We start from the raw sequence: 13,824 nt of genomic DNA on the forward strand, positions 1-13,824 counted from the left end.
TTCTGTTGAAAGGGGTAATCTGCAGTTGCTACATCCATTGTTTTTACTTATAAATCAATGATATGTACCCATTGATTCTTGAAGAACATAATTTACAACCTTAATTCAACTGTCATGCCCCGTCAGAACCCACAATATAAGCTTGTTTTAATCCAATGTTTGTAAACAATGTCATTATAAATAAACACTGTATAGCCTCAAAACATGGTTAAAACTATAATGTTGATATCATGGACGGTCAGTCCTTGCATCCATAGCTCTGTCTATGAATTTGAGAGTGGTTCGATTTCTCCAGCCCCATCCCTCAGCTTTCTACAGATAAAATGTTGGGGATTTAAATGTTTTAATTGCAGATTGCCCCTTTAAGGTGGATATTGAGTTCCTTCTCCAAGCAACATTGTCAGCTTTGTGCTCCCTAAGGTATATGACATGTCAGGTGAGGGATAATTCACTGAAGAGGTAGATCATTAAAACATGCATTCAAACTGTAGATTCTAAATTTAAATTCGAATTATTTTATGACCTCGCCTGGTGTAACGTCCCTATAAAAAGAATATATTTCTTTATAGATAATGGAATACTTTATTGACAACAATGTATTTATATTTTTGCCATGGCCTTGGCAGAGAACTCCTGTAAATTTGTAAATATTTTATTGATTTTTTGTATTTTTTATCAACTTTTTATTTTGTTAACTTATCGATTCAACATTGTCATAAGACCGGCAATTCAGTTAGTTTTGTCAAGATAACCCAAAGGCTAGATAGCTAGCTTGCTAGCCTCTGGGTTATCTTGACAAAACTAACTGACTTGCCAGTCTTATGACAATGTTTAGCCTTCTTTTATTTTTTTTTACTGAAGATGGCACAAGCTTGGACATCATACAGAGGCTTGTAGTTTTGAGTGGATCTCTCACTCCAAGGGTGACTATCCCAATAATTGATGTGTAGTGAGCCTAATAATTTGTTTTAGAGTCAACAATGTTACAGAGAATGGACAAAGACAGCACGGTCGAACAGGGACACAACAGTAACATTGCCTGTGATACATTATCTTACATTCACTTATATCAGTGCCTATGTTTCCTGTATGCATATTGGATGGATATCTGTCCTTGTTGATGCCGCTTTTTTTACCTCTAAATTCTTTCAGTGTGACTAAGCATAGAACATGTTTGAGTACTACGCTGCTTCTATGCATGTCAGGACTACTGCTACTGTATTTGTGAGTGTATGCATGTTCATACTGTGTATGTAGGTATGTATAGGCCTACATTTACTGGTAAGTGTGTGCATGTGCACATGTGTAACCGGCATAGACACATTTTCCACAGTTAGGGTTCTGTGATGCAGTTGCTATGGTAACCATGATAGAAATAGATGGGTATCTGCATGGGAACAAAATAATTGAATGGTGTTGTTTAGAAATAGAGACAGAAAAGAAAAGATCGGTGAATGAGTGTGTGCACACTGCAGTATATTAAAAGTGCAGCAGCGTGGATGGGGGCCATAGGCCAAGCCATTATGACTAGGAGAGAGTGAGTGGGTCTGCATTGCATTCACTGCCTGTGCATGAGAGGAGATAATCATTCAGCGACAACACAAATTAAATAGGGAAACAATATTGTTTAGAACCTCTGTTATTGTACATGATAACATGGTTTCCTAATCACAATGTGTTAAATCTAATCAGGCTATTCGATAGCCTAGGCTTTCATTGCTTTAATTTCAGTGCATGGTATTCCTTGCAGTAGGGTAATTTAACGAGACATTTCATAAGTCAGGAGTCAGTTGAGAAGGGCTCTATGTTATGTGTTGGGTGTCAGTGTGCTGTAGCTAAGGTAGGCTACAGTTACTGAATGTCAGGCTTTATCCCTAAACATCAGAGATTTTAAAGACCAGGCAAATAACCAGATCAACCAGTATGCTGTCTGTATCTTTATTAAACCCATTTTCTTAACACTGTTCAGTCACGTCTCTTTATGGGCTCCTTTGTAGTGAATTCAGTAATCATGCACTTGGATGAAATAAGAACAAAGAGACTGATTGAAAGACCCAATCCCAGAGCAAAGATAGCAAAATGCAGTGATTTAAAATAGTCATATTTTGCGCTCAGTGTATATATAAATACAAAAATCATTAAGTAGAAAAGATTGGGAAAGGAGGGGAGATGGAGGGATGTGATGGGAAGAGATGAGAAGAGAGGAGGGAGGGGGTGCAGGAATATGAGTGTATGCATTTTCAAGGCGGTCTTTCAGTAGCAAAAAAACAGTAACAGGGAAACGAGTAAGTCTACGGATAGATGCATGCTTTTATACGATGTACGTATCATGGAAATAGGCACTTGAGATTTATAGTTATTAGTTGTACAGTTAGTGCGGTGACACTGGCAATGCGTTTAATTTGAGCTCGAGCTAGGTGGCTTCACCTAAACAGTGTGTGAAAGGAGAGGGAACAAGAGGGGAGGGGGTGTATGTACTTCACTGGTTACGGGACCTACAGGCACCCCGATTGTGCTCTCATAATTTGTGGAGGTGAGGACAAAAGAAAGGGAAAATTGGAGGAAAGGCCCGGGATTTGATTGTGACGGGGCCCCCGACTCGCCGCCGCTGGTCGGGGTTGTCAAGACGACAGAGGGTGAGGGAATAGCGGCGGAGCAGTCGACTCAAGACCGGGGTTTCCTGCCAGAGCAGCGGGAGTGTCACAAAACAACCCTTTACTCTTCGAGGGGCCTTAAGCGTTCCCAGGTAACGTATGCATTGAAAGAGTGTCTCCGTTTTGTTTTTCTCTGTGTTTAGTAAGGGCAAATTACATGTTGGGGGGGAGATGTCTTAAGCAGCATCCGCTTTATTCAGCGTTATATATGCTTACCACTGCTGTATTTCTAACATCTGCACCTAATCACCCTCTTTTTGTAAACTGCTTGCCTCCCCGTCCTATTATGAATATTGGACAGACCAGGTAGCTAACATTGCTAGTTAGCTAGCTAATTGTGTTTGTTGTGCACAAATCTATTTGAACAGGATAGCTAACGTAGCTAAATTGCAGCAAAATAACTCAAACACAATTTGCAATGACGCAAATGGGTTTCTATAGCACAGCCTAGCTAGTCCAGCAGCACCCACTAATTGTGATGCATGAAGCTAACGTTAAACGTGCTAGCTAGCTAATATTAGCTACAACTAACGTCAACATGAAACTACTATCCAGATTCTAGAAGCTGCTCGCGCGTAGTTTGGTCTGCAACTAATGTAGCTAACTAGATAAAATACAGTGTGTGCTCAAATGGCTAGCTGATATTAAACATTTAGCATCCTATTCAATGTTATTCACTATCCATTTTTTTTTTTTAGCTAGCTAGCTACATTATAATATATAGCTATGTGCCATGGCATTGGTTTAGTAGAGGACGTGGTTGATCAACCTACTTCTGTCCTGGCCTATAACTCTACAGACAACTTGTTTACAGTGCATGAGGCCAGTGGTTACGTCTAACACCTGGTGTGACAGCACTGTGTTGTCAATAAAAGCGTAATTTGTCTCTTGTCGAATTGGCTGTTGTTTCTTCATAAACTGTCATGTTGTAGCTAGCATTCAATGAATAACATTTTATACCATAATGAATTTATTATCACGTCACCACCATCAACATTTTAATTACAGCCAGTAAAACGGAGAATATTGGTCCAAATTATTCAACCCCAAACCTATTAGGCTACTGGATATAGTAGTAAACTGCCTTGAAAACGAAACTGACAAAATGTGTAACGATATCATTTGTTTAACTGTCACGATTGAAACCTGCCAATTATCATTCAAATAAATGATTATTGGTCATATAAACAGATTTGCATGTGCAGAGAAATCCAGCAGTGTAGTAATACATAGCAGCAAAAAAATGCAATAAAAATGCACACAAAATCCAGAAAAACACAAATAAAGAAATTCAGAAATATCAGAAGGAGCAATGTCAGAGAATGGAATATAAATACATATACAGTACCAGTCAAAAGTTTGGACACCTACTCATTCAAGGGTTTTTCTTTATTTTTACTATTTTCTACATTGTAGAATAATAGTGAAGACATCAAAACTATTAACCTGTTGAGGATCTTATCCCGATCTTATCCCGGTATTGGGATTCATTGTCATGTGACCATGGCGGGGAATTCAAAACTGCAAGAGTAATCATTTCAAAAAATCAAATAATCAACTATTTTCCTCCATTTGAAAGATATATCTCCTAAATCTAACCACGCTGTCCGATTTTCAGAGGCATTACGGAGAATGCATAAAGTTAGGTTATGTGAGGAGAGTACATTGACAATAGCTGCGTGTAATGTTTAGCCAATTCAAAGAAGGGCATCAACAGACAGAAAACTAGCTAGAATTATGCACTTACCTTTGACAATCTGCATCAGATGACACTCATAGGACATTATGTTATACAATACATGCATTTTTAGTTCCATCAAGTTCATATTTATATCCAAAAACAGCATTTACAGTCGCGGTGAAATTCAGAATTTTTTTCGGCTCGAATGCACCCAGTGAATCCAGCATTACAAATCACGGAATTACTATTCGAAAACATTGGTAAATTATAATATTGTCATTCAAAGAATAATATATTATCATCTCGTAATTGCTACCGAATGGCCAGATCTCAAAATAACTTTACTGGGAAATCACATTTTGCATAAACTGGGTACTATGCTAACAACAATAAGCTATATGCTAAGCTAAGCTAAGCTATACCGTTAGCATTAGCATCATCTAATATCGATAATAACATTCTAAATATCCCCTTACCTTTGATTATCTCCATCAGAAGGCGCTGCCAGAGATCCCAGGTCCAGAACAAATGTGGTTTCTTTTGACAAAGTTCATAATTTATGTCCAAATAGTTAGCGTTCAGTAGGCTCCCACAAAATGAGGTGGGCAGTGTAAAGTCACGTCGAAAAGCTAAAGAAAACCTAGTAAATAATCTATTTACGTTTGTTTAAACATGTCAAACGTTGTTTAGCACTAATCTTTTGTTCCATTTTTAACGTGAAACATCAGTAAACATCAGTAATATTTTCACACAACCTATCAAGTGTCTAGAATAAACGATAATGACAAAGGCACTCTTCTCAGATTCATGCGCAGGCGCAAAAAATGAAGTGATGACGTGTCAACTTGTAAGCTTTCTAATTCGGTCTGTATTCATGACAGATGCTTCCAACAACTTTCTAAAGATCGTTGACATCTAGTGGAAGCAGTAGGAGTTGCGAACTGAATCCTTTCTCACTGTGGTATCTTTAAAACAATGACACTAAATAGTACAGTCACAAAATTCTCATTTTTTTTAATCTATTTTTCACAGGTTTTTGCCTGCAATATGAGTTTTGTTATACTTACAGACACCATTCAAACTGTTTTAGAAAATTCAGAGTGTTTTCTATCCGAATGTGTTAATAATATGCATATCCTAGCTTCTGAGTTGGTGTAGGAGGCAGTTAAAAATGGGCACATATTTCTTTCAAAATTCTCAATACTGCCCCCGTGGCCCGTAGAGGTTAAATAACACATGGAATCATGTAGTAACCAAAAAAGTGTTCAACAAATCAAAATATATTTTAGATTCTTCAAAGTAGCCAACCTTTGCCTTGATGACAGCTTTGCATACTCTTGGCATTCTCTCAACCAGCTTCACCTGGAATGCTTTCCCAACAGTCTTGTAGGAGTTCCCACATATGCTGAGCACTTGTTGGCTGCTTTTCCTTCACTCTGGGGTCCAACTTATCCCAAACCATCTCAATTGGGTTGAGTGATTGTGGAGGCCAGGTCATCTGATGCAGCACTCCATCACTCTCCTTCTTGGTCAAATAGCCCTTACACAGCCTGGAGGTGTGTTGGGTCATTGTCCTGTTGGAAAACAAATGATAGTCCCACTAAGCACAAACTAGATGGGATGGTTACTTGAACTCTGTGAAGCATTTATGTGGGCTGCAATTTCTGAGGCTGGCAACTCTAATGAACTTGTCCTCTGCAGCAGAGATAACTCTGGGTCTTCCTTTCCTGTGGCGGTCCTCATGAGAGCCAGTTTCATCATAGCGCTTGATGGTTTTTGTGACTGCACTTGAAGAAACTTTCAAAGTTCTTGAAATGTTACGTATTGACTAGAGGTCGACCGATTATGATTTTTCAATGCCGATATTGGAGGACCAAAAGGCCGATACCAATTAATCGGCCAATTTGTTTTTAAAATGTATTTATTTGTAATAATGACAATTACAACAATTCTGAATGAACACTTATTTTTACTTAATATAATACATCAATAAAATCTATTTAGCCTCAAATAAATAATGAAACATGTTCAATTTGGTTTAAATAATGCAAAAACAAAAAGTGTTGGAGAAGAAAGTAAAAGTGCAATATGTGCCATGTAAAAAAGCTAACGTTTAAGTTCCTTGCTCAGAACATGAGAACATATGAAAGCTGGTGGTTCCTTTTAACATGAGTCTTCAATATTCCCAGGTAAGATGTTTTAGGTTGTAGTTATTATAGGACTATTTCTCTCTATATGATTTGTATTTCATATACCTTTGACTATTGGATGTTCTTATAGACACTTTAGTATTGCCAGTGTAACAGTATAGCTTCCGTCCCTCTCCTCGCTCCTACCTGGGCTTGAACCAGGAACGCATCGACAAAAGCCACCCTCGAAGCAGCGTTACCCATGCAGAGCAAGGGGAAACAACTACTCCAAGTCTCAGAGCGAGTGACGTTTGAAACGCTATTAGCGCGCACCCGGCTAACTAGCTAGCCATTTCACATCGGTTACACCAGCCTCATCTTGGGAGTTGATAGGCTTGAAGTCATAAACAACGCAATGCATTGCTAAGGGCTGCTTGCAAAATGCACGAAAGTGCTATTTTGAATGAATGCTTACGAGCCTGCTGCTGCCTACCACCGCTCAGTCAGACTGCTCTATCAAATCATAGACTTAATTATAACATAATAACACACACAAACACGAGCCTTAGGTCATTAATATGGTCAAATCCGGAAACTGTCATCTCGAAAACAAAACGTTATTCCTGTTACATTGCACAACCTTCAGTGTTATGTCATAATTACATAAAGTTCTGGCAAATTAGTTCGCAACGAGCCAGGCGACCCAAACTGTTGCATATACCCTGACTGCGTGCAATGAACGCAAAATGACACAATTTCACCTGGTTAATATTGCCTGCTAACCTGGATTTCTTTTAGCGAAATATGCAGGTTTAAAAATATATACTTCTGTGTATTGATTTTAAGAAAGGCATTGATGTTTATGGTTAGGTACAGTCGTGCAACGATTGTGCTTTTTTCCGCAAATGCGCTTTTGTTAAATCATCCCCCGTTTGGCGAAGTCGGCTGTCTTTGTTAGGAAGAAATAGTCTTCACAGTTCGCAACGAGCCAGGCGGCCCAAACTGCTGCATATCACTGACTCTGTTTGCAAGAGAAGTGACACATTTTCCCTAGTAAAAAGAAATTCATGTTAGCAGGCAATATTAACTAAATATGCAGGTTTAAAAATATATACTTGTGTATTGATTTTAAGAAAGGCATTGATGTTTATGGTTGGAGCAACGTGTACCTAAGCGATTTATATGCAATGCAGGACAGGCTAGATAAACTAGTAATATCATCAACCATGTGTAGTTAACTAGTGATTATGATTGATTGATTTTTTTTATAAGATAAGTTTAATGCTAGCTAGCAACTTACCTTGGCTTCTTACTGCATTCGCTTAACCTCGTGGAGTGCAATGTAAAGCAGGTGGTTAGAGCGTTGGACTAGTTAACCGTAAGGTTGCAAGATTGAATCCCCGAGCTGACAAGGTAAAAATCTGTCGTTCTGCCCCTGAACAAGGCAGTTAACCCACCGTTCCTAGGCCGTCATTGAAAATAAGAATGTGTTCTTAACTGACTTGCCTAGTTAAATAAAGGTAAAAAAAATGTTTTTAAAAAGACGTCCAAATCGGCGTCCAAAAATACTGATTTCCGATTGTTATGAAAACTTGAAATCGGCCCAAATTAATCGGCCATTCCGATTAATCGGTCGACCTCTAGTATTGACTGACCTTCATGTCTTAAAGTAATGATGGATTGTCGTTTCTCTTTGCTTATTTGAGCTGTTCTTGCCATAATATGGACTTTTACCAAATAGGGCTGTCTTCTGTATACCACCCCTACCTTGTCACAACACAATTGATTGGCTCAAATGCATTAAGAAGGAAAGAAATTCCACAAACTTTTAACAAGGCACACCTGTTAATTGAAATGCCTTCCAGGTGACTACCTCATGAAGCTGGTTGAGAGAATGCCAAGCGTGTACAAGGCCGTCATCAAGGCAAAGGGTGGCTACTTTGAAGAATCTCATATAAAAAAGATTTGGACTTGTTTAACACTTTTTTTGGTTACTACATGATTCCATATGTGGTATTTCATGTTTTGACGTCTTCAATGTTATTCTACAATGTAGAAAATAGAAAAAATAAAGAAAAACCCTTGAATGAGTAGGTGTGTTGAAACCTTTGACTTGTACTGTACATAAACTCAGCAAAAAAAGAAACGTCCTCTCACTGTCAACTGTGTTTATTTTCAGCAAACTTAACATGTGTAAATATTTGTATGAACATAACAAGATTCAACAACTGAGACATAAACTGAATAAGTTCCACAGACATGTGACTAACAGAAATTGAATAATGTGTCCCTGAAAAAGGGGGGGGGGGGGTCTTCTAGCTAGAGTTTCTTTGTCCAGTGTTTGTGCTATTTTGCCCATCTTAATCTTTTATTTTTATTGGCCAGTCTGAAATATGGCTTTTTCTTTGCAACTCTGCCTAGAAGGCCAGCATCCCGGAGTCAGTCGCCTCTTCACTGTTGACGTTGAGACTGGTGTTTTGCGGGTACTATTTAATGAAGCTGCCAGTTGAGGACTTGTGAGGCATCTGTTTCTCAAACTAGACACTCTAATGTACTTGTCCTCTTGCTCAGTTGTGCACTGGGGCCTCCCACTCCTCTTTCTATTCTGGTTAGAGCCAGTTTTTGCTGTTCTGTGAAGGGAGTAGTACAAAGCGTTGTACGAGATCTTCAGTTTCTTGGCAATTTCTCGCATGGAATAGCCTTAATTTCTCAGAACAAGAATAGACCGAGTTTCAGAAGAAAGTTCTTTGTTTCTGGCCATTTTGAGCCTGTAATCGATCCTGCAAATGCTGATGCTCCAGATACTCAACTAGTCTAAAGAAGGCCAGTTTTATTGCTTCTTTAATCAGAACCACAGTTTTCAGCTAACATAATTGCAAAGGGTTTTCTAATGATCAATTAGCTTTTTAAAATGATAAACTTTGATTAGCTAACACAACGTGCCATTGGAACACAGGAGTGATGGTTGCTCATAATGGGCCTCTGTATGCCTATGTAAATATTTCATAAAAAACAAAAAACAAAACTGCCGTTTCCAGCATATACAGTGCTGTGAAAAAGTATTTGCCCCCTTCCTGATTTCTTATTTTTTCCCACATTTGTCACATTTAAATGTTACAGATCAAACAAATTTTAATATTACACAAAGATCACCCAAGTAAACACAAAATGCAGTTAAGTTATGATTTTATTTATTAACCTCTCTCGGGTATGTGGGACGAAATCGTCCCACCTAGTCAACAGCCAGTGGAATCGAGTGGCGCGATATTCAAAAACCTTAAATGCTATAACTTCAATTTCTCAAACATATGACTATTTTACACCATTTTTAAAGACAAGACTCTCGTTAATCTAACCACATTGTCCGATTTCAAAAAGGCTTTACAACGAAAGCAAAACATTAGATTATGTCAGCAGAGTACCCAGCCAGAAATAATCAGACACCCATTTTTCAAGCTAGCATATAATGTCACATAAACCCAAACCACAGCTAAATGCAGCACTAACCTTTGATGATCTTCATCAGATGACACTCCTAGGACATTATGTTATACAATACATGCATGTTTTGTTCAATCAAGTTCATATTTATATCAAAAACCCAGCTTTTTACTTTAGCATGTGATGTTCAGAACTAGCAAACATACCGAAAACTTCCGGTGAATTTACTAAATTACTCACGATAAACGTTCACAAAAAACATAATAATTATTTTAAGAATTATAGATACAGAACGCCTTTATGCAATCGCGGTGTCAGATTTTAAAATAGCTTCTCGGCAAAAGCACATTTTGCAATATTCTGAGTAGATAGCTCGCCATCACGGGCTAGCTAATTTGACACCCACCAAGTTTGGCGTTCACTAAACTCAGAATTACTATAAGAAAAATTGGATTACCATTGCTGTTCTTCGTCAGAATGCACTCCCAGGACTTCTACTTCAACCACAAATGTTGTTTTGGTTCAAAATAATCCATAGTTATGTTCAAATATCCTCTGTTTTGTCCGTGCGTTCAGGTCCCTATCCGAACGGTGAAGCGGACGCATGTCGTGACAAAAAATTTCAAAATATTCCATTACCGTACTTCGAAGCATGTCAAACGCTGTTTAAAATCAATTTTTATGCGATTTTTCTCGTAAGATAATATTCGGACCGGGACACGTTGTTTTCGTTCAAAGACTGAAATAAGAAAATTTACATTACATTTACATTTAAGTCATTTAGCAGACGCTCTTATCCAGAGCGACTTACAAATTGGTGCATTCACCTTATGATATCCATGGTGTCTTCACGTGCATGTGCACGCCCGTGTCATTGTTCTCAGATCGACCACTATCCAAATGCGCTACTGTTTTTCAGCCAGGGACTGCAGAGTCATCATTCCCCGTTCTGGCGCCTTCTGAGAGCCTATGGGAGCCTTAGAAAATGTCACGTTACAGCAGAGATCCTCTGTTTTCGATAAAGAGGCTATAGAAGGCCAAGAAATGGTCAGAGAGGGCACTTCCTGTATAGAATCTTCTCAGGTTTTGGCCTGCCATATGAGTTCTGTTATACTCACAGACACCATTCAAACAGTTTTAGAAACTTTAGGGTGTTTTCTATCCAAATCAAACAATTAAACAATGCTGTGTTAGTTTCACGCTAGATTTAATGGGACACACACCTTCCAAAAAGTTCAACTTTTGTCTCATCCGTCCACAGAATATTTTCCCAAAAGTCTTGGCGATCATCAAGATGTTTTTTGCCAAAAGTGAGACGAGCCTTTGTTCTTTTTGGTCAGCAGTGGTTTTCACCTTGGAACTCTGCCATGGATATCATTTTTGCCCAGTCTCTTTCTTATGGTTGAGTCATGAACACCGACCTTAACTGAGGCAAGTGAGGTCTGCAGTTCTTTAGATGTTGTTGTGGGTTCTTTTCTGACCTCTTGGATGAGTCGTCGCTGCGCTCTTGGGGTCATTTTGGTAGGCCGGCCACTCCTGGTAAGGTTCACCACTGTTCCAAATTTTCTCCATTTGTGGATAATGGCTCTCACTGTGGTTTGCTGGAGTCCCAAAGCTTTAGAAATGGCTTTGTAACCCTTTCCAGACTGATAGATGTCAATTACTTTGTTTCGCATCTGTTCCTGAATTTCTTTGGATCGCGGCATGATGTCTTGCTTTTTGAGATCTTTTGGCCTACTTCACTTTGTCAGACAGGTTCTATTTAAGTGATTTCTTGATTCAACAGGTCTGGCAGTAATCAGGCCTGGGTGTGGCTAGTGAAATTGAACTCAGCTTTCCAAGAAATGTGATTAACCACAGTAAATTCATGATTTAATAACAAGGGGGGGCAATTACTTTGTCACATAGGGCCATGAAGGTTCCGATAGCTTTTTTCCCTTAATAAATAAAATTAGCACTTAACTGCATTTTGTGTTTACTTGGGTTATCTTTGTGTAATATTACAATTTGTTTGATGATCTGAAACATTTGTGTGACATGTGCAAAAAAATAAGAAATCAGGAAGGGGGTAAATACTTTTTCACAGCGCTGTGTGTGTGTGTGTATATATATATATATATATATATATATATCACACACACACACACACACACACACAGTGGGGAGAACAAGTATTTGATGCACTGCCGATTTTGCAGATTTTCCTACTTACAAAGCATGTAGAGGTCTGTAATTTGTATCATAGGTACACTTCAACTGTGAGAGACGGAATCTAAAACAAAAATCCAGAAAATCACATTGTATGATTTTTAAGTAATTAATTAGCATTTTATTGCATGACATAAGTATTTGATCACCTACCAACCAGTAAGAATTCCGGCTCTCACAGACCTGTTAGTTTTTCTTTAAGAAGCCCTCCTGTTCTCCACTCATTCATTACCTGTATTAACTGCACCTGTTTGACACCTGTCCACACACTCAATCAAACAGACTCCAACCTCTCCACAATGGCCAAGACCAGAGAGCTGTGTAAGGACATCAGGGATAAAATTGTAGACCTGCACAAGGCTGGGATGGGCTACAGGACAATAGGCAAGCAGTTTGGTGAGAAGGCAACAGCTGTTGGCGCAATTATTAGAAAATGGAAGAAGTTCAAGATGACGGTCAATCACCCTCAGTCTGGGGCTCCATGCAAGATCTCACCTCGTGGGGCATCAATGATCATGAGGAAGGTGAGGGATCAGCCCAGAACTACACGGCATGACCTGGTCAATGACCTGAAGAGAGCTGGGACCACAGTCTCAAAGAAAACCGTTAGTAACACACTACGCCGTCATGGATTAAAATCCTGCAGCGCACGCAAGGTCCCCCTGCTCAAGCCAGCGCATGTCCAGGCCCGTCTGAAGTTTGCCAATGACCATCTGGATGATCCAGAGGAGGAATGGGAGAAGGTCATGTGGTCTGATGAGACAAAAATAGAGCTTTTTGGTCAAAACTCCACTCGCCATGTTTGGAGGAAGAAGAAGGATGAGTACAACCCCAAGAACACCATCCCAACCGTGAAGCATGGAGGTGGAAACATCATTCTTTGGGGATGCTTTTCTGCAAAGGGGACGGGATGACTGCACCATATTGAGGGGAAGATTGATGGGGCCATGTATCGTGAGATCTTGGCCAACAACCTCCTTCCCTCAGTAAGAGCATTGAAGATGGGTCATGGCTGGGTCTTCCAGCATGACATCGACCCGAAACACACAGCCAGGGCAACGAAGGAGTGGCTCCGTAAGAAGCATCTCAAGGTCCTGGAGTGGCCTAGCCAGTCTCCAGACCTGAACCCAAAATAAAATCTTTGGAGGGAGCTGAAAGTCCATATTGCCCAGCGACAGCCCCGAAACCTGAAGGATCTGGAGAAGGTCTGTATGGAGGAGTGGGCCAAAATCCCTGCTGCAGTGTGTGCAAACCTGGTCAAGAACTACAGGAAACGTATGATCTCTGTAATTGCAAACAAAGGTTTCTGTACCAAATATTAAGGTCTGCTTTTCTGATGTATTAAATACTTATGTCATGCAATAAAATGCAAATTACTTACTTAAAAATCATACAATGTGATTTTCTGGATTATTTCTTTTTAGATTCCGTCTCTCACAGTTGAAGTGTACCTATGATACAAATTACAGACCTCTACATGCTTTGTAAGTAGGAAAACCTGCAAAATCGGCAGTGTATCAAATACTTGTTCTCCCCACTGTATATATATACACACAGTTGAGGTTGGAACTTTACATACAGCTTAGCCAAATACATTTAAACTCAGTTTTTCACAATTCCTGACATTTAATCCTAGTAAAAATTCCCTGTCTTAGGTCAGTTAGGATCACCACTTTATTTTAAGAATGTGAAATATCAGAATAATAGTAGA

General features: G+C 39.2%; 1 protein-coding gene across 2 annotated transcripts in view; it reads left to right on the top strand.

The window, feature by feature from the left end:
• Positions 1-2,222: 2,222 nt before the first annotated feature.
• LOC115200431 (transcription factor 20-like) overlaps positions 2,223-13,824 on the top strand; it is a 29,709-nt gene continuing 18,107 nt past the window's right edge. The window contains exon 1 of one of the 2 annotated variants that reach the window (XM_029763522.1): positions 2,223-2,746. The gene's annotated coding sequence lies outside the window, so the exon portion shown is untranslated. The remainder of the gene's footprint in view (positions 2,747-13,824) is intronic. The other variant, XM_029763514.1, reaches the window with a different exon arrangement.

Source organism: Salmo trutta, chromosome 1 (assembly GCF_901001165.1).
Source record: "Salmo trutta chromosome 1, fSalTru1.1, whole genome shotgun sequence".
NCBI classification, from domain to species: Eukaryota; Metazoa; Chordata; class Actinopteri; order Salmoniformes; family Salmonidae; genus Salmo; species Salmo trutta.